This window comes from Centruroides vittatus, unplaced genomic scaffold, assembly GCF_030686945.1.
Source record: "Centruroides vittatus isolate TY-2023 unplaced genomic scaffold, ASM3068694v2 contig_19, whole genome shotgun sequence".
Classification (NCBI taxonomy): Eukaryota; Metazoa; Arthropoda; class Arachnida; order Scorpiones; family Buthidae; genus Centruroides; species Centruroides vittatus.
In genome coordinates, this window is record NW_027121169.1 from 4,305,837 (window position 1) to 4,329,231 (window position 23,395).

At 25.0% G+C, this 23,395-nt stretch overlaps 1 pseudogene; it reads right to left on the reverse strand.

The window, feature by feature from the left end:
• Window positions 1–8,942: 8,942 nt before the first annotated feature.
• Window positions 8,943–23,395, reverse strand: part of LOC136970160 (uncharacterized) — a 42,190-nt pseudogene continuing 27,737 nt past the window's right edge.

Sequence of the window (23,395 nt, forward strand, 5' to 3'; positions counted from 1 at the left end):
CAAAAAAAATCCCCAACTTTTTTACATTTTTCGACGTTTCAAGATACCCTGAGTCCAAAAATGTATAAACCTTAGGGGGGGGGTCATTTTTTGATCGATTGCCGTACTTTCCATCTGTTATATACGTAACAGCTAGACCTATAGTAAAAACAGTAAATAGAAACCAAAATATTCTAAAATAATTCCCCCCCAAAAAAATCTTGATTAGTTAAATATGACTTCTAATACTGTTAATAAACTCGATTTTTATAAATTTAAAATTCTATTTTTAAATAAAATACATTCGAATCTCTAATAACGACTATTTTCCAACGATTGTCACCTGTAAACAGCGGACACCTCGTTTTTTCAATAATCTTTTTTAAACAAAAATGCATACAAAATAACCTCCAAACAACGATCACTTTCGAACAATGCCTAGTCAAACCTTTAAACAATGGACACTGACCTAACCAATGTCCGTTGTTTAAAGGTTTGATTGTATTATATTTCAGGTAATTTTATATAGTTATTCGCTAATTAGTTTACGTGCTTCAAGGTATCATTTACTAAATTCAAGAGTTTTTTTCTTTTTTGTCATAAAATATTTTTACATTCTAAACAATTGTAACTCTAAAAAACGAAAAAATATGTAAAATAATTAATTATTATCTTTTATAAACAATTTGTTTTATAATTATTAATTATTTTAATAAATGTATACTTACTTCTTACTGTAATTTGTGAAGATTAATGCGTGAGAAATTACATTAATAATGAAATATATTACAGTTAATAAATTATTTAATTATTTGTGTAAATAAAATGTACAAAGTCTCGTAAAATATTCAAAATTCAACAATTGAATGAATTTATTTAAAACTTTGCTTTTTTGTTGCCTTTTTAAACATTTGTGAAGCAGTCGTAAAGCGAGCGATGTATTTCCGATATGTTTGGTGTATAAATTGAGATTCAGTTCCTGGAATTTATAGTTTATAATACAACACAGAAGTGTCAAAAATGAAAATATTACACTTGTATACGGTTTCTTTATATAGTTTAACAGAAAATTTAAGCGGGCATCCGCTCTATATATAACTGAGATAAGTATAAAGCAGTAAAATTCAGTTAAACATCCGAAACATTAAACTTTAAATTTATTTTGTATGTTTAAAGTCTGATCAAATGTATAATTTTTTAGAATATGTAATTTTTTGGAATATACTGTCGATCTTCCAATAACGGTCAACATGCAAACAGCATCATTTTTTTCTGGAACTTGTCTTTTGCTAAAGTTTATAAAAATAACCTCTAAACAACGGCCACTGACGGAAACATAAAATGGCCGTCGTTCAAGAGTGGAGATTATCTTTTGTGCATTTTTATTTAAAAAGAAAAACGTTACTGAAAAACTGGCCACTGTTTAGAAGTGGTCGTTGTTGGGAGTTGACCGTTATTGGAGGTTGTATTTTAAATGAATTTAAAACCTTTTTTTCACGTTTAATTTGGAAAATATACGCAAAAATCTAAGACACATTCAATCCAGAAAATTAGAAAATTTTCTAGAAGAAATTATGGACAAAATTCATATATTTTACCCCAATTTATAACCTATTAGATTACTAAATTTCACCCATTTTTCGATACAACTCTACATAATAGGAATATTAAAATGTAGATTTTATTTTTCTAAGATGTAAAATTGAAAAGAAATCACTGTTGATTCGAATGACTTACAGAAGACATATATATTTTTTTTATATTTTTATCTTTAGTAGAATGATAAATGGAGGCTGTCGTTTGGACATTTTCTGTCTTTTGATTATTTGCTATGTCCATTCATTCCCAAGAGTGATATCCCTTAATGGCTGGATAGCTAATAATTATACTAGATGTGGCACATGACTTTGACAAATTAATACAGGAAGTTAAAGCGACAAAGCAAACATTACTGATAATTTGTAAGTGTTCATTTTTAGGAGGGAATTCAAGAATTAAATCCTCATACAATTCTTGAATGTTATATATATATATATATATATATAATATAATTGATAACAGGCTTAAAACTTATGTAACTATTTGACCTTTTACTTTAGCTTCTAGAGACATTTTTTGGCGCCGACAAACTGTCCACATCTGTCTTTTTCGAAGTGTAGTGTTGTCGAGTCGTAGACAACGTCACACCAAGAAATATAGGAAAAATATTGTGAGTAATGCTTTAACGTCACTCGCTTCGTTACTTTACTATAGGGGTGATTCATAATTTTCTACTATTATTTTTTTGTATTTTTAAAATTTTTACGATTAACAAGCTTAATTGAACGTACGTTAAAATTTATTGTGATTTTTTCTCTCTTATAAATATTAGTTTTATTCATTTATAATTTAATTTCTTAACCTACAGATCGCGGACCCCTGAGATTATAAACAGAATTTCGGACTATGTCAATGCTTTGGCGCATAGAAAAGATCGAAAATTATTGTTATTTCAATCTTTATTTCTCAAACTGTAGATCGCGGACTTATTAAAACTACATAATACGAAAGATTCATAAAAGTAAAAGTAAGGTTGAAAACTGCTGTTTTCTAAAACATTTTTTTACATTTTATTATATGATTTTTATTGTTTTTTTAAATAAAATTTTGTGGTTTATAGCAATAATTTGATTTCAAGCCTACAAATTTTATTTTTTTATAATTTTTTCCGTTTTATAACTAAAGTTTTTGTTAGTTTACAATTTAATTTCTCAACCTGTAGATTGCGATCCCTTTGGGATTACAACTCGTGCTTATGGATAATGTCAAAGTTTATAATAAAGAAAAATGTTGAAAAGTACAGTTTGCTTTTATAAAAGTTAAAATATTTTTTAGATTTTACTAATTTTTTTTAATAAATTTAGCATCAAATTTACAGAATTTATTCGAATAGTTACAATATTTAACTTAAACTTTATATAAAAAAGAAATTTCTCTGGAAAATTATTTAATTGCTTTCATTTAAAATGAATAAAGTTTACTTTAAAAAGTTATTTACTTAAATAAGAAAATTTTTATTATTATTTTTAAGATAAAAATAAAAAAATTCAATAGTTTTCCAAAAATGAAGTCTGAAGTTATCTTACTTATCGATTTTATTTTTATTTTTTCTATTTTTTGTGACAAAAAAGTACAAACGTAGAAATTGTATTGAATAATCGAATCTTTTATTAGATAAAATAATTACTACAAAAATAATCTAATAAAATATCTGTACAGTTAATTGATTCAATAATATGTTAATGTATTATTTTCCTTTGGTAAAATACTCATTTTGTTTTGCTTCGCAATCAATAATATCTTCATTATCCAAATCGTCCTCAGCAATTAATGTTATCTTCTGCATCGAATTTATCCTCAACATTCATATTCAGTATCCAATTTTTTCTCAGTGTTATTATTACATTCAGCACTTAAATTATCCTCAGCATCTGTAGTCAACATCCGAATTATCCTCATCAGCTATATTCAGATCCAATTTCTTCTCAGTGTTATTATTACATCCAGCTCTTAAATTATCCTGAGCATCTACATTCAGCATCCAATTTATCCTCAGCTTTACTATCATCTTCCTCATCAAAATTAAAGCATAGCAAAAATAGAATTAGAAGTTTTATTTAAAATATTAAAATATTAAAAACATGTAACTTATTTTTAACATTTTTTATGATTAATAAATAATTTTTAAAATAAATTTATAACATCTTACAGTGAATAAACAAAACATATAAAGTCATATGTTGTATATATATACGTCTCATGGCACGCATCTTTAAAAGAAAGATGCTAATATTTTATATAATTTTAACCGTAATGTAAGCAAAATATTAAAAATAGAATTACTCGTACTATATATGATTTTATTTATATTTTGTATCAGCATCAATATCATCTTCCGTATCAATAAGAAACAAATAAAAACACTTATATAAATAAATGTCAAAATAAAAAATTGTAACTTGAATATGAATTGTTTTGCTATTTTAATTAATAAATAATCAAAATTATAATTTTCAGTAAAATATAATAAACAAAACTTAGACATAAAATCACAAATATTTATACACATCTCATCTGCACGCATGAAAGTGATAGATGCTAATACTTTGCACGATTTTCAAACATATTTTAAATAAATTTATTACAATTGTAATTATGTACAATTGTAATTATTTAAAATGATTTATTATACTTTCGAACGATGCATTATCGTTGTTTCATGATAAATTTATTGGTTAATCGTCAGACCTTTTTGATAGTTTACTAAAAAACGAGGAAGAAAGTAAACATTACTCGACTATTATTTAATAATAAAATATATAACCAGAATTTTCTGCCTCTTAGGACATGTCGAATTTTATTTTAGAGGTTTTTACATCATTTAAAAATCTATAACTATATAAAATAAACGTTGTATGATTGTAATGTACGTTCGATCGACTCCATGTCTGTCTGTCCATCTAGATCCTTCATCCAGTTTCTCTCTCTTCTCTGTAGATGTAATGTAATTTGCAATCTCAACGGCCACACTTGAAGTTTTTCAGAATCTTCTTACTTTTATTTTATTTATTAATAATTTAAACGTTTAATATTTTACGTCTTTTTTTAAAAAACATTGTTTAGTATATAGAAAATTTATCCCCCTATAAAAGATAAGGTTATAAATATTTGATATCAAATAAAATCTGGATGTACTTTTCTAGAATTTAAATTTTAAAATTTTAAATACTTTTTAAATAAATTTTACTTTATTTTATAATTTATTGAATTAAAAAATAAACTTATTTTATATTTCTTTAAGATAAACATTATAAATCTAAAAAGATTATCTAGAAACTCCATTTAGAGCTTATAGCGATCGCTTTAAATTTTTTTTTCTTTTAGAGAAGAGAAGAAAATGACTTGTTTTCTTTGAGATTTATATAAATAAATCCATTATGTATTTATCCTGGAATAATTCTAGATATGGGACTTTCTATACGAACTGTTGATTGTAGAACAGGGTGGAGAATGATGATGTTTACACTACATCTTAAATAAACTAGGGCGAATGAAGAGCGTGAGTCAATATTTAACTAGTAAGCATTTAAAAATAAGTTTGGTGTGTCTTTCTTTCTAACTTAACTATAAAATAAAATGTAGAAAAAAAATTGCTACTTACTGAATGATATTTTAGTTTGTATCAGTTATATAACACTCACATTTTGCAATTAAGCATATTTTAGTTCTTTTTTAAATTTATGCTTCATTTGCAAAATATTTGGTCAAATATTACTTCTTAACTACGATTCTTCGTTGTATTATCAGTTATATTTATTCTAGAATTAAATTTACATTAACGTATATTATATTTTTGATGTAAGTTATACTTTTTTCCTCTAGAATGCTAGCGATTAAATTCTAAGTAATTGACAAAATATATAGTACAGTAATTGACAAGATAAAATGTAATTGACATTCTACATAAAATTGTAGATAAAATGTCTCTTGCATGCTTGATCAAATGCTAGATAAAGTGTCACTAACGTTCTAGATAAAACGTAACTTAATTGACATTGTAGACAAAATTCTAGACAATTACCATTGGCATTCTAGATAATATTCTAAATAAAATATCCAAACATTTTGGATAAAAATTCTAGACAAAATGTAACTGTAAATATATATATAATGTTATTTAAATTCTAGAATGTAAATTACATTTAAAAAAATATAAATTCAGATAGAGTAGTGTAGTGTTGTAGCAAAATGCAAATTACGATATAGTCTACAGTATAACTTATATATTTTTTGAATTAAGACATTTTATAATTATAATATGTGTTATATACATTATAATTATATCATAAAATTTAATATGGTAAAACTTTTCTAGAAGTTTTATCGGCCAATATTCCCGTTTTCAGATTTCCATCTTACAGAGGGTTATGTTTAAAAAGTCATTCATTAAAAGGGTTTCTAGCTTTATAATAGTATTTTTACAAAGAAAATGGTTTCGTTTTATAGAAGGTCTGCTTTAGACAGGTTTCATTTTATTTATAGAATTCTAAAACTAAAATTTCTAGTTAAAAATAAATGTTTTACGAGTACAATATCGTAAATAAAACGTTTAAAAAGTATATTTTAATTTAAATAAGTTTCTTGTTTTATTGAATTTGTGTTTTAATAAATAAAAATATATTTTATAATTTTTTGTATATAATATTAAATTTAATTTAATTTAGTATAGCAAAGGCATATGACATTTAACATGGTAATGAACAGTTACATGAATTTAGTACTATGAATATTACATTGATGTTGCAAAGTTTAATTAAAACTTAAAAAAATATAACAATAATAATAAATTAAACATATTTTATTCACGAAATATTACCATTTTTTTTATTTTCGGGTTCCTTTTACTTACACGTAATTATTAAAATAAAATATTGTCGCTGAAATTAATTTCTGCAACTTTTATTTGCAGAATTACACTAGAATGTTACTAAATATTAGCGAAATTAATTAAACTTTTTTAAAAGACATATATTTATAGTAGTGTCTTACTAACTTATCATTCCACACTAATTTTAAGCGAAGTTGCATGCAAACATTAACTCTTTTCGCGTGTCTTACAAATGTCAACCCCCTTTGAGTGCCTTTAAAAAATAAGAATATTAACCCCCTCTGTACACCTTTGCTATAAATACCAGCTTGCATCGAGGTCTTTAAAGATATGAATATTAACTTCTTTGAACCCCTTTAATGAATATTAACCCCGCTTTCGTGCCCTTGTAGCTACGACTGTTAACACCTCCTTTTGAGCTCCTTTGATTTATTAAAACACTTTTGTGCGCCCTTGTTATGAATATGGACCCGTTTGAGCGCGTTTAAAGATTTTTGTAAATGAATTATTTTTTAAATAAAGAAAAAACACAGAAGAAAGATTAGTAATTTTTTAATTTTTTAAAATTTTATTTTAGAAACCTGATTGTCGCCCATTTAGAGCAGCACCAAGTACCACACTTTGCAATTTGGGTATTTGTTAATTTTACAAAAAACACCATATACACAGTATATATACGCGCGCGTTTTCTTTTTTCTTTTTTTTTGTGTTTTGGATATTACTCACAACGGATACAAATACATACATATATATATTTTATGTATACATATATATGTATGTATATGCCATACAGAATGATAAAGAGAAATACAGGGATAAGAGATGAAGCTTTCATTTTGTTTGTTGTTGTTGTTGCCTGTTGTTGTTTTTAATGGGGGTAATTAAGATGAAACCCGTTCAGTTATGAAGACAGAAAAATAATCTCCCTCTCCATGATTTTTTTTTATGTACAGTACAGTGGGAGAATTAACTGATATATTTAAATATCCCATTTCCTACAGGGTCAAGGTATCCAAATTTTCATAAATTAAATAAATAAAGAAAGCAATTAACTTTATCATTTTACATCACCAGCATCATTTTTTTCATCTCTCCTATCAATTTTTGTAGTTTTTTCACGTGGAAAATATACTGTATGCAAATTAATTTTAAAAAATATGAGAAAATGATATCACACACTCTTACAATATAATTGTAATATATATATATACATACATACATACATATATATATATATATTTATATAATTTTCCTTAGTAAATTTATGTAAAGTAATTTTAAATATATTACATATATGTAGAGAAAGATGGCATGGCATTTTCACTTATGTTAAGTGAACTTTATAATGCATAAGTTGAAATAATGGCAATAACAAGTACATAGTTCTTTTTTTGATTAAATTCTTCTTTCTGTATATACAAGTTGCAATTCTTTAACAATGAAAGCAATATAAATATTTATATATATTTTGAATAATTCAGCTATATATGATAATTAAAAATTAACAATGTTTTAATTATTATGATATGCTTCATTTTTTGGTATGTTATCATGTCTTGTATACGTAACAAACAGACAAACAGGACGTGCCTTCTAAATTATACAGCATAGAAATGTCTCCAGCTTAGTAGGGTGATTTCATTATCTATTATAGGGAGGAAACTGTTGTGTTTGTATCGGATATGTCTTTTGGCATTATAAATTAAATATAAAACTTACACTTTTGTAACTTAAGCACCAGGAAAAAAGTAAAAAAGTGTATTTTAATTAAAACATAGTCTTAAAAACACAAAAAAGAACAAATCACTCAAAACGTACCCCCCTATAATTGATACTAGACTTACCTAATTTGCATACAGAACAATGCAATTGTTCTTCAATAGGTAACTTTGCATATAAATTTAACAAACGCACGTCCATTTGTCTATTTGTATATACACATATACATATATAACATGATTTATATAATGAAATTTTAACGGTTTTTAAGCATATACAGTACATATATTTATATATATACATATATGCATCAGATAAATTGAACTAAATAGATAAAGCGAATTGTATAAAGTTATCATTTTTTTATGCTTCAACATTATACATAAATGTTTGCTAGAGATTATGCATATCTTCCCTCGCCATTAAACGAGTGAAACATTTTTTTTATAAGTCTGTTGAGTATTTTTCCTGTTAAAAGTTATTTTATTCAGACTTGTGCATTCTCCAGATGGCGAGTGATTTATCATCTTAAACCCCATATAAACACGAGTTTATATAAGTCTAATGATATTTTACATGTATATAACTTATATGGAACATATACATATTTTTTAATTTGTTCGCTTTACCATTTTATTTTAATTTTTTCTTAATTTTTATATTGAAAAGTATATTTTTAAAACGATTTTAATATTTAATTTCTTAATTTTTTAAATCCTGTATCTAATTCTTCCTTTAAGTTTGAATGATGGATGTTGGCTTTTATCCAATGGCGATAGTTTATATTTTCAAAAAAAATCCCAAAAAACCAAAAGAATTTCTTTTTACTTCCATTTTGTTCTAAAATTCTGTACAAATATGTAGTTGGATCCATTTTTTTTAATTGTTTTTGTTTGTCGCCTGGTGTCGCTTTTATGCTGAAGTTTGGCCACCTGAAGAAAAAATTAATGATAAATTTAATCAATTTAAATGTTATAAAAAATATATTCTAATAAATTAATATAAAATTTTTAGTTATTTTACTATAAAATAAAGTTAATTACTTTAAAATAGCAGTTTTAATTACTAAAATGCTATAGTAAATACTGCCGACAATACTATTGCAATGACTATGATATTGAATTAACATTATAAAAATGTAAATAAATCTTAATTTTAAATGTATTTGTAGATAAAAGTCTAATATAATTTTAAGGGATTTAATATTGTTTAATTTTCTACAATCCTATTAAAGTTAATTATTCGCGCTCTTATACATAAATTAACTGAACACGCTTATAGCGAAAGAGGCGGCTGTGAGAATACGGAATGATATATAGATGCTACATTTTCCGATGGATAAATAAGGAAACTCAATCACAACACGGCCCAGATGTGCAACAAATCGATGGAAGGAAAAGAGAACTAATCCAATCGTGCGTTAGAAAAAATGGTAACTATAGAGCTGCTTCGTAATAAATCTACCATAAGATGTTCTATCATGATAATGGATAATTTTCTTTGATAGATAATTAATTGTTTGGAGTTTTTCTCGAATAGGAAGTATAATAATAAAAAATGTGAACCTTGAAATGACTCAAACAATCGTAAAATTAATTGCTTGTATGTACGTCAACCAACAGTTCCTTCAAGTTTTATATCTCATTTCTACTTTATCTACCCTGCTCTGAAGAGAAAGAGGTATTGTGATACTATCAATTGGAATATTGATAGTCGAGTGAAGCACTCTATTCAACTCCAAATGGTGGTCATTTTCACATCACTCGGAGTCCACATAATCGATGAATCCTATTTTCGTAAAACACAAACGGTGTAGACAATATATCTTATAAATAGTCGTGATGATAATTTATTATAGAAGATTCCTGGAAAAATATCGACAGGTATTCCTGGAAAAAAATGTACTCAATATCTTGAGGTGTAATATAAGAGTTTATATAAAATGTTCTTCACTTACATCTGACGTATCAGCAAACTTAGAAAAAAAAGGGAAAGAAAATACAGGATAACAAAGCAGCTACTCGATGTTTTGTGACAGTTATAATGGTTGCTAATTAAATTATACTACAAAAGTTGACTTTTGACCTCATTCTATAAGTTATGAACATATTACATAAGAAAAATGAAAATAGCTGTAAGCCATTTAGTATTTAATAAAAATAAAATTTTTTAAAATAATTTGGAAAATGGGAGTAATAAATTTAAAAAATCTTGCTGCTATGAATTATGTAAAATACTTCGTAAGAGGTTATTGTTTCAATTACAATTATTACAAAATAAAATTATTACTCCATCGACATTTTGTGTATAATTTAAGCATCTAAACTTAAATTATATATCAGCAATGAATTATAAATTATTATATATCAATTGACAATAAATCCATAGATTACATATAATAATTTTGGGAAATGCATTGTGCATAATTAAGATAAAGTTCGAATAAACATAGTTCATCCTCTGCAATATATGAAAGATATTAAGAATAAAACAATTTATTTTAAAAATAATTAATGAAATTCACTTCGTATAATCGAACTTATAAAAATAATGTTGCATCATTGATAACGATTGGTTAAAATAAAATTGAGAGGAATAGATATGTTCACGCCCGATTTTATTTTATCTATCAATCGCCGTTTAGACACTTTCAAAATGTGACCAATTGTAGATCAATTTAAAAAATCCACCGCCGTTTAGATAAATTTACAATATAACCAATAGCCATTTAAATAATCCAATTCATAACTAAACTTTGTTATCTGTTTAGATAATCTAATGTATGAGGCGTATAGTTTCAAAAACGTCCAACTCCATTTATTCCAGGTCTGAAACATAATGGCTGTGAATGTAGCCTTCAATTTTCATCCCCATTTTTATCCCTTCTTTCTGTTTTGTGATTAGTTTAGAAATTTATAATAATCACAATTGAAAAAAGTAGAAAAGTGCGTAAGAGCGAAGGTTTGGCTAATTTTTTAAAAAGTGGACTTAGCCGTTTAAGAAACTAACGTTCACATAACGTATAGCTTTAGCACGATTCGAAATGTAATAAATTTTCGTTTAGATGAACCAATAAATATCCAAAAAGTCGTTAAAATAATTCAAAATTAACCAATAGTCATAAAAGTAATCCAATACATAACCAATTGTCGTTATAAATGCTCAATAAAATATAAGTAATTGTAGTATGAACAATTCAAATTCTCACCAATCGCCATTTAGATAATCCAATATATAACCAATATAACCAACTGTCGTTTTTCTACTTTTTCTTCTTTTCTTTTAGCAGTTAAACCAATTGTCGTTAGGAAAGCTCAACGTAACATAACTAACCGTCAGGATAATTCAAAATAGAACCAATCACCGCTTAGATAATCTAGTATATAACCAATCACCGTTAATAAATTTTAAAATGTGTCCAATTATTACTTATATAATCAATAAATGACTAATCTTTGTTAATTCATAATCTTCAAAGAGCCAAGCAACCTATGGTTGATCATTTATTTTTACATTAAATGCCGAAAATGATTACCACCTTGGCTAAACGCATTTGATCACGTTGCGAGTAACCTTCTGCAAGGTTTCTACCGATAGGTCATTCATGATGCTCTGAATATTGGCCCAAAAGTTGGGAGAGTGAGTGAGTGAAGATGATTGTTATAAGCACAACTCCTTACTTAACCACCCAAAATTCAAGGGGTTACGTGATATGGAGGTCATTAGTCTTTGAACATCAAAAGTATCAAGACTACGAGCACTAAGTGATTAATCTCTTTTTCCGTGAGTTGTATGACTTTTTGAAAACCCTACATCATTTACAATTAATTTAATAATATATGAAAAAGATAATTTATTTATTTTCTCTTAAAAGTTTTATTTAAATAAATTTACTACAATATTGCATTATAATTCTACTACATCACAGTGATGCTGTAGAACTAGTAGTGAATTTCTGTTCCCTAATATAGTGGAGTATAATAATAGTAGTAGAACTATTCAGAAATCTCCTAGTATTCTTAAATAACGATATATGTCAGTAGCTAAGAAGCTAATGAAGCAAGAGTGTAGCAAGTGCGTATTATTTTATCAATAATGTTCACCACAGCAGGGTGCTCCGTCTCATCATTTTTCTTACTTGGATTCTAGATCATGTTTCACAGAAGATTAACATTTATTCCAAAATCGATTTTTCTTTATTAAGTGAACCTTTCATAAAATTTCCTGTTGAAAAATTTCGTATATTTATTTCTTTCGTAATATTGGGATTAAAGGTTACTTTTATTTTCGTTATTCTTTTTATAACTATTAAATATAAATGTTATTATAGACTGAATTTACAATAAGTTTTAATTTATATCCTATAAAAATTTAACAAAGCTCTTCTCGCATTGAATTTTAGGTGCACATTATTCAAATTAACTTTAATTTTCAATTTATTTTATTTAAAAATAATTTTAATTATATAATAACCCGTCTCGGACGGACGAATTATAATCTCGGTTTACTGACTTTTCAGCCACCCTCATATATTATCCCATTGCTCATCGATGGCAGCTTTGCTAAGTTTGTATGTCTACACGATTGTTGTAATCCTATGGATGCATTATTAATATTCTTATTTTTATTATTCTATAATGTAAGATAATTTGTTGATGCCTAAAAATAAATATAGTTTGCAATTTTAAAATTATAAAAAGGAAGAGAAGAGCAAGAACAATAAAAATATTAATGCAACATTAAATGATTTAATCTATTTATATTTAAAGAAATAGCATTAGTCCAATAATATATACTGTACTTAACAAACCTGTAGAGTGTTTTAAAAAATTAAAATTTGTCGATAATTTACGATGAAAACTTAAAAATAGTACTGATAATGAGCGTTAAAACATTAAAAGCACTAATAATACCACGTGAAAAAATTACAAAATAAAAAATGACCATGGAAGAATTAAATTAAAATCCAAATTTGTCAAAAGAAAATTTGACTTTTAATTTAATTTTTTATTGTTGTTGATGTTAACGTCCATTATTGGTGGGCTTCATTATTAAACTTAATCATACAGTTCAAAAATAGAACTTTGATGATAGAAGAACACAAGAAATCCAAAAATTAAAATTAATTCAAAATGAAGATTAAAAAATTAAAACGAACCCAATGATAAATATTGAAAATTTTAAAATTAGCCTAATAATGGAGCAGAACAAAAATTAAAATTAATTTTTAATAGAGATTGAAGAATGCAAATAAACTCAATAATGGAGATTAATGAATTAAAATTACACTATTAAAAAATGTTGTAAAAATTAACAATAGCATTTATAAGTGATGTAAAAGAACTAAAAATACAAATAGAAAACGTTAGAAAATTATCAACCAATTGAAAAATCAAAATTAACTCATAAATGGACGTTTAAGTATTAAAATTAGCCCGATAGTGAGAATTAAAGAATTAAAATTATGGCAGTAAAAATGTTGAAAAATTAACAATAACACTAATAACTGACATAAAATAATTAAAAACGTTAACAATAAATGTTGGAAAATTACAAAGCCAGTAATGGGCATTAAAAAATTAAAGTTAGCACAACAATGGATACAAAAATTAATAATGTAAAACCATTAATGAACATTAAAAAATCGATATCAATATAGCGTAATAAAAGAACTAATATCAATAAAAATGAAATATTTATTTTAAAATATCCCCTTTAGCCATCCTAACGCGAATTTCTAATTAAACAAGCAATCAAACAGGGCAAGTAATTAAAATAAATAATTTTATTTAAATTAAATTGTTGACAGTTGATTCAGTAATTTTCTTAATTTATTAAACTATGCTAATTAAATTAAATTATCATAAAATTATTTAATGGTAAAATAATTTAATTTTAATAAACAAAAGGAAATCTTAAGTTTTTACAATAGAAGATTGTATTTAGTTTAAGGGTAACATTACTTCTACAATGGTTCTATAACTCTTTTTAGATTTTCGACTATTAAAATTCATGGGTACAATTGACCATTAATCTATCTATAGTGCTTGCAATGAAACTCTTCTGCAATGTCTTATAATGGATTCAAAATCCCCATTTATTCTCCACCTATACTTTAGACGAGTAAGCTCATATTTCAAATGTTGTCAGAAACAAATTTGGATTTATTTCACGTTCTAGACATTCTTTCGTAGCTCACAAATGGTTCTTATATAATATATATATATTGAATTTTATAATAAACAAAATTCCACTTTCAGTATATAGATAGAACTGTTACTTCTACAAGCTTTGATCTTAATGCTCTTAAGTACATACAGTTTCAATAATTTTAATGTTTCTAAATTAAAAATCAAACGAAAATATTTGGTAAACTGATGAGAAGATTGATGAGGATCATCGAAGATCTTCACCAATCTTCTCATCAGTTTGAAAAAAATGAAGGTCATCAAAGCTCTTCGATGATTGGTGAAGATCTTCAATGGCCTTCATCAATCTCTTCGTATTGATAGAGAATACATTTATCATAAATTAATTTTGATTTAATATGAAAAACAAAAATTATACTTTATATTTTTTAAGTTAATTACTACTAAAAAATGTTAATTTTTATACACTTAATTGAACACACGACCTTATCACAATGTGTAAGGATCCATTTACTTGATTAATTGTATTTACATTGGAGAATATCTGAATGTCTTATCTCAAATTTAATATATTTTGGCATTCGTGTTTTCCTCAACAAAATCAATTTTTTTTTTGTAAGTGAGATATACACGATATAGTTTAAATTATATATATATATATATAATTTTTCTATCTTTCAAATATTTAAAATATAATTTTTTATACAGATTATCTTGTCAAATTTACATTGTTACATAATATATAATTTTAGAAATTGTATCTGCGGCCACTCTTTTTATTCTAAGAAATTTTTTGTTTTAGTGGATAAGGAATTGAAGATGCTATTTTTTGTGTGTTTCTCTATTATTGAAAAGAGAATTGTGTCCTTTTAAAAATTAAGCAGTAATTGATGCGATGTGGAGTGAAGTACCGAATTAAATAAAACAAATCGCTTTAATTTAAAATCACTGAAATTTTAAGAAAAATAATAAAATGAATTATTTATAAGAAATTTTTGCTATATTAATTTTTAAGTTAACATCTTTATAGCGCAAAACTAAATTTCTAGCAGTATTTACAACGGAAAAAATATATATTTAAGTTTATTTTTACACTTTCATATATTAAATAGTTTCGTTTATATATTTTTCACTGTTTTAAAATATAATTTTAAAAAATTTGATGCAAATAAAAAGAAGAAAAAATTCTAATTTTAAACGTGATAATTGTAAATTTAAGATAATTTTACCCGTCAGAATAATAATAATATATTCATAAAATATATCAACAGTATAAATTCTTAAATATAAAAGAATTTAAAAGGTAGAGTAATAAATTTGATTTACATTCATTCAATTATAAAGGGATATTAAAGGAATTATGAATGGTTTCATGACCGCATATAAGCCGCACTTTTAAAAACTGTAATTTAATTCCGGCTGTCAATGATTTATTATAGAAAACAATTTCCATCGAAACAATTTTATATATTAAACATTAAAAATTTATTTAAAATAAAGTACAGTCATTGAAACAATTAAGAAAAATAATGTTAATTACCGGCGACAATGTATTTGTTAAATTAATAAATCAGCTGTAGGAAAAATAGTTATTAAGCTATCAAATTATTTTAAAAAAATTGTTTTCAAGGGCATTGATAATGCGTATTTCTCTTTGTATTTTATTTAATAATAAATTCAAAAAAATATAATTTTATTGCTAAAAATTTGCATTAATTTCTGGCATCTTCCACAAGAATAATATATATATATATATATATATATATATATATATATATATATATAAATTTGTATATAAACAATCGATAAAAATTTAATTATGAAATTTTACTGATAAATTAAGAGGAAAAACGAAAAAAATTGAAAAAATAACACCGGTTTTAAAGCGGAACCAGAGGGAAATATATGAAAATTATTATAATTTTTATATAGAATTTAAATGTAAAAAATTCGTTTTTACCCGAGTAATTTCTTGAGTTTTAAGAGAGAAAATTGTAGCTGAATGGACACAAAATTTATTACTACGAAAGATAGCTAGTTGCGTGAGAAGATTGAATACGAATGTGCATCTCTGGAAGGAAGTTCACACGATTTCATCAATGTAAAATTAAAATTTATTCATTTTGCCCTAGAGCATTTTATAAATTCCACCAAATTAAAATTAGAAAGTTAAAAAAAGAAGTATGAAGACAAGAAAATTTAGGTGAAAAAAAACTGTATTTAGATAGTATGTTCACTACTAAATGGTCAGTAGGAAATCCTCTATAAAAAAAAATGAATCGTCTCCTTCTACCAGATAGCATGTAAAAATATATAAAGAATTTAAAATAGAAAATAATGTAAAAAATATAATGAAATATTCTAAATATTATTAAATTATTAAATTGAAACTAGAATTTATCGTTAGAAGAAAAAAGAATCAGAAAAACAGAAAGATAAAAAAAAACGTAATTAAGAAAAACGATGTTCAGAGGGCGGCTTCACCGCAAAATGGTCAATAGTAAATCCTCCGTAAAATTTTTTTGCCAGGTGGCGGGTAGAGAAAATATAAAGAAAACTAAATCTACAGCCTAAAATATAACAGTAAATAATGCAAAAATACTAGAATAAATACTATAAAATGTATGATTCTTAGAGAATAAAAATAAGAAAGTATGAAACTATGAAGACAAGAAATCAACGTTCAGAGAGTATGTTTACCTTTGAATAGCCAATGAAAACTCCAATAAAAAATCATAACTTTCTGCCAGATGACATAGAGCAAAAAATATATAAACATTTTAAATCTTATTAAATTGTTATAAAAAATGAAAAAAATGAAATTTAACATTACATGAAAAGGAATACAAAAATATGGAAATAAGAGAACTTGATTAAATCCAGAGGGTGGTTTCGCCACTAAATTGTCAGTGGCAAATCTTCCATCAAAAAGACAATTTTTTTTCTGCCAGGTGGCGAATAAACAAAAAATATATATAGAAACTAAAGCTAAACTCTAAAAAATAAAAAAACGTAAAGCGAAAATGTTTAAATAAATATTATAAAATTCAGCTTTTTTGTTTAAAAAACATATACAAAATAAGAAATAGAAAACTATGAAGACAAGAAAACGTGAATAAGAAAAACCAACGTTCAGAGGGCGTGTTCACCTCTAAATAGTAGGAAATCCTCTATATAAAAAAATCGTCGTCTTCTGCCAGGTGGCGTATTGCGAAAATATTTTTTTTTTTTTTTTTTTAAATACAAGCAGTTAATAATAGTCAAGTTGGAGAGAACATTTACAGTTTTAAATATTTAATAGATAAAAATCGTTTTAGTTCTTATCGATATTTAGAAGTAGAATCGACGAATAAAGAAAAATCCCTAAAGCGTTCTTAAATAGGGTGATGCCTCGAACGAGAATTCTTCAATTTTCATGTTACACTTTCTATACTACGATATCAAAGAAGCTTATTTATTAAATAAATATTTGCGAAACGTTTGGAAAATTTTATAGAAAAATGCTCTAGAATTTTATTTTATTTTGTAAATTGTTTTAAATTTTTGGCAGTTGAATATTTAAAGATTATTTTTCAGTATATAATTTAATTTAAATATTTAAAAAGTGTAAAAAATATTGCATTTTTTACTATTTCAATTGTAAAATATTCATGAAATATCTATAAAAACTCCTGGAATGCTTTAAAACTTTGAAATTATACAAGTGAAAACTAAAGGAAAAATTATTTTAAATACAGATACAAAAATAATGGAATACATAAAGAAAAAATAATATATTAACAGTCAAACTGCCATGAGTAAGCGCAAAAAATGGCCGCTGTTTCGAGGTTGAATTGCATGCATTTTAATTTCCGAAAAAAATAGCCGCAGTTTAGAGGTCGGGAGGTGTCCGTTATTGGAGGTTTAATTGTATAAAGTATTTAGTTACATTGAAAAATTTATTAGATATTTTCACTTTACACCTTTTTTCGCTGTAGGAGAAGGGAAAAATTGGGGACTTTATGGAGAAAAATTAAGTCTTTTATATGTAAAATTAAACGTAAGAAAAAGGAAAATAGGGATCTTTAACTTTAAGTAATCATTAAATGCATTAAGACATAGAAAAATAAAATTATATAATTTATATTTTTCTCTTTCTTCAACGTTTTGTAAGTTGAAAAACTTAGAAATTAGAGAAAACTTTAAGTAAATAATAAATCTTAACAATGAGTGTGATCATTATAAACATTGAAAAAAATAAAAAATCGAATTTAAGTTAGAAAATATTGAATATAAAAATTAAAAAAAAATTCAATTATGAAATTATTTTTACTTTTTCAATGTTCTCTTTTTTGCGCTGAAAAAATTGAGACTTGTAAAAAATCAAACTAAAGAATAAATAAAATTATTAATGTTGAAAAACAAAGAATGTACAATAATAATTTTCAAAAATATTTAAATATAGAAAAATTTAAGTGTTGGAAAAAATGAAATTAAAAAATTTAAATTTTTTTGAACGTCTAAAAAATAAGAATTTATTGAAGAATTGAATTAAATTAAAAAGTAAACGAAATTCTTTCCTAAATCTTTCTTTTTCCAATGTGTGGAATGTCGAAAAAAGAGAGAAATTATGATTTTCTAAATAATAAATATAGACATTCAAAGGATAAATAAGAATAATAATAATATTACAAACGTTGGAAAAAATAAAGAATATAAAAAATTCTTGCATTCAGAAAACGTTAGAAAAAATTTAAATATAGAAAGGATTAAAAACGTTGGATAAAACGTGCACATAAAATTCTTCTTTTTAGTATATTTATTGACAAAAAATAAAGATATAAAATAATAAATAAACAAACAAAACTTTAAATTTTTCCGTTTTTTGCAACTGTAACAACGTTGAAAAAATTTAAATAAATAAAAAAAGGATATGTATTCAAGTTTTCGCGTCAAAGAATTCGATGGTATAGAAATTTAACGCAGAGTAAGGTCGAAGCGACAGACTGGAATGGTTAAATGGAAATTTGCGCTATAATAACGTTTTCGTGAATTTCAACACATTTCAAACTTTCCACAGCACGTCACATTTACTTTGTACAATCGAAAAAATAAATAAAATAAAATTGGCCACACGTCGCCATTTTAAAAATGCACTCTTAAGCATCACGAATACTAAAGATCCGCTGGTGAAAATTTGCATTAAAAAACAATTGTTAAGCATCACGAATGTTTGTTTAAAGTAAATCAAATTGTATATTTTCGTATTTTACAAATAAGTAAATATTCTCTGAAAAATCTCCAAGGTAACTAATTACATTTTATTTCTTTCCCTCCATTTATTCTGGTTCGGATGAATGTGTTTTTATAACTTTAATCACAGAGCTAATCGTGTCATTAGCTGTTAACTGATGGTTCCCTTTCTGTGTTACACACGATGACAAAATTAAAGTTGGTCCAACCTCTTACTACATTCTTCATCCGTGTAATTGCCGATATCTTGTGAGATTTTTCTATTAAATATAATTTTTTACGGAATGATGTTAAATTTATAAAATATATTCACTAAATTGCAAGAAAAGACTAAATTTTCTTGTTTTATAAATTGTAACTGTATAGGTGTATATTATAACATTGGACTACTGTAAATTTTGATAATATTTTAAGCCCCAGAAGGTTGGGATGGTGTAAAATGAATAAAATTCCGTAAAAGAAAAGTTGAAAATTTCACATAAAATTCTCGAGTTTCCACAACAATGACGTCAATTTACGCTTGAATATTGCCTCAATATCAACACGCGAATCTGCCACGTTGCAGCTTTTGTTTGGTGCTCCATTAACAAAATTCCTATTTCATCTAGCATCACATACAACGTGCTACAAAATACATTATCTTGAATTGTAGTCAAGATTTTACGGGATTTATGACAAAATGGAAAATGTACAAAAGAAGAAGTGGTTAGAAATATAAATTTTCTTGTATAAAATTGTTTCAACAGTGAGATATGCGCATTATATGTTAAGCCGGGGCGAAAGTTTCTTTTTTCTTGTTTACATCATATATGTCTTCGTGACGCTATAAATATTGAATTTCTGTACTAAAATTTGAAACTGTACAAAATTGAAAAAAAGGAAAGACGTTATGTAATACATAGTCTTAAAATAAATAAAAACAGAGATTTATTTATTTAATTTTTCTTCTCTGTTTACAAACGTGGATATTAAAAATTTTGAAAAATGCGTTACTCGATTTATAAGCACCACGTACAAACGAGAAAAAGTATAAAAAATTTTTCTTTACATAATCAAAAAAATAATGCTTCAGATAATTTTCTGCTGAGTCTTTTTTAAAGAATTTTTTAAAATTATCTTTATAACAATCAACAGTTACGAAGGGATGCGAAAGAATAGAAAATCGCATCATTAAGAAGCTCCTCCACATCTCTCTCTAGTCTCGTGATTAATTCTATAGGAAAAAACGGTAAAAGTGATTTAAGATAAGTAGCAGAATGTAAAAGGAAAAAATGGAAGAATGAATTAGAAGCAAGATTAAGATTCAAGTGAAGTGTGCATCTTATGCAATTAAGTGGAAATTATAAGTGCCAAATTAAGCAATTATATGAATCAATGAGGTTCTTTGTAAGCAATTACAATAGAAAGTAAGAATTACACACACACACACACACACACACATATATATATATATATATATATATATATATATATAGCAATACTCTATCTTCTGCAAGTAGGCCTAGGCCTACAAGAATCATCTCAAGTGTCTAGATAGAAATTATACTGGGCTTGTAAGAGTTATCTAAGGCGATTATAATGAGAAATGTTGCATCCTTATAGTTTATCTTATGCAATTATAGTAGGCCTTGAAAAATAAATTGATTCAATTATAGTGAATCTATAAGAATGTCATATGTAAGTCTTTGAATATCATTTTATACTATTATAAAAAAGCATATAGTGCTATACGGAGCCTACATGAAACTAAAGAATCTTGTAGGATCATCTTACTCAATAGTAGCAACCCAAAATTAAATAAAATTATTATTATTTGAAGAAGAACTAAATTTATAAATAATTTTAAATGTTTTGTAACGATTTCAAACCAGATTGTTTATAAAAAAAAGCCTTAAATGGAACAAAATTTCGATCTTACCGGTTATCTCTTATAAGGATATAATTAAAAAAAGTATATTGAAGAAATTAGAAAACTCATTTTCTTATCGCAAAAATTCATTTAAAATAATTTTCCTGATTTTATAATTAATTTTAAATTTTTATATAAATTATTCCGTTTAAAACAACATAATTTTTTCCTTTTGAGAAATTTTAAAATTAATTAAAATATTCGTAAAAAAAAAACTCAAAATGAATTTTTCAAGTCGCTAAAAATTTTCCAAATTACTTGCTCCCAAATTAGTAAAAACAATAATAATAAAATCATCTTGATTTTTAATATGTAAAAATTAAAATTTATTCAAATTATATGTTTTAAATTATTAATAATTTCGGATTATCTTCAAATTATTTGTTCTCAAATCAACAAAATCTGAAATTTCTCTAAATGATGCTGTTCCAAATGTGTAAAATTAAAATTTCTCTGCTTAAATGAATAAAAAAAAGTGAAATATTTTTCGAATTATTTCTTTCGAACTGAGTAAAAATTCGAATTTTCTTCAAATTACTCGTTTCTACCTCAGTAGAATTAGAATTTTTCTGAACGATTTGTTTCCAAATCAGTCAGAATCTCCTGAGTTTGGTTTTCCCTCTCTCTAAATTAGTAAAAAAATAAAATTATTTCGTTAGAAATTATTTTAAAAATAGAATTAAAATTAGAAATTTCTACAATTTATCGTTTTTGAATCAGCAGAAATTGGAATTTCTCTGAACGATTTTTTAAAATAAAATTCCTAAAAATAATATTCTTTAAAATAATTCTTTCTCTAAGTTAAGTAAAAATTAAATTTTCGCTTATAAATTAGCGAAAATCAGAATTTTATCCAAAAGATTTGCGTCTAAATCAGTAAAAAACTTTTTAAAGTAAATTTAAAATTTTCCAAAATTGTATTTTAAATCTAAAGGAAAATTATTAATAATTAAAATTAAAATAATTCTTAAGTAATATTAACTAATAAAAATATTTTATAATAATATAGATAATTTTAAAGAGGTTAAAAAGGAAGTTAATTAGTTAAACAGATGTTAAGGTCATAAATTTCAATAACTTCCTATTAATTGACAGTAGTTAGAGGTGATAAGGAACAATTAAAATGGAACTAAAGAGACTGTCGGTGGCATTATAATGTAAAATATTGTCGAATAAAAGATATTTCGGTGTCGAATTCCTAAGAGACCCTAAGAAGATAAGAGTTTTCTAGAAAACTTTCGATCAAAATGGCGATCGAAAGTCTGTCTCTCCTCTCTCTCTCTTCGTTTTTGAATCTTATATCACTTAGACATTAAAGAAAGGATCCTCTGTCAATCTGGCTTCATCTCTTTCATTTCAACTTTCATTCTTATTTTATTTTCTTAGCTAAAAAGCTCAAATTTTATAAATATAAGTCAATATCTAAAAGTAAACTACAGCTTGTTATATGTGATCAGATAGGAATAAAAATACTTTCTACTTTTAAAGCAAAAAAGAGAGATTTTTAATACTTAAAATATGAAAAACATATAGAAAAAGATATTAAATTTTATTTTTTTTAAAATATTAAATTTACGAACGAATAGATTTTTTTAAAATGTATAAAACTGGCCTGTAGTATAATTTAAGAATTTTTTAGAATTTTTTCATGTTTTAAATGTTCTTTCAATCTTCTAAATGTTTTAAAAATGAACTTTAAAGCTTTTGCTGAATTTTATAATAGTAACTTTTTATATTAATATTGTAAAATTCATAAAAAAAAAAATTTAAACAAAAATGCCTTAGAGTTTCCGTAATATGAAACTTATACAAAACGAATTTTTATCAAGGCAGTTGTTGGGCCGTTCTGGTATTCGAAGGATTTTTAAAATTATATAATATTTAAAAAGAAAGATTTATAACTTAAATAATTTAACTTTACGAACAAGAAATTAGTACATCAAAGCTCATAATTATAACACACACATTACAAAAGGCCGC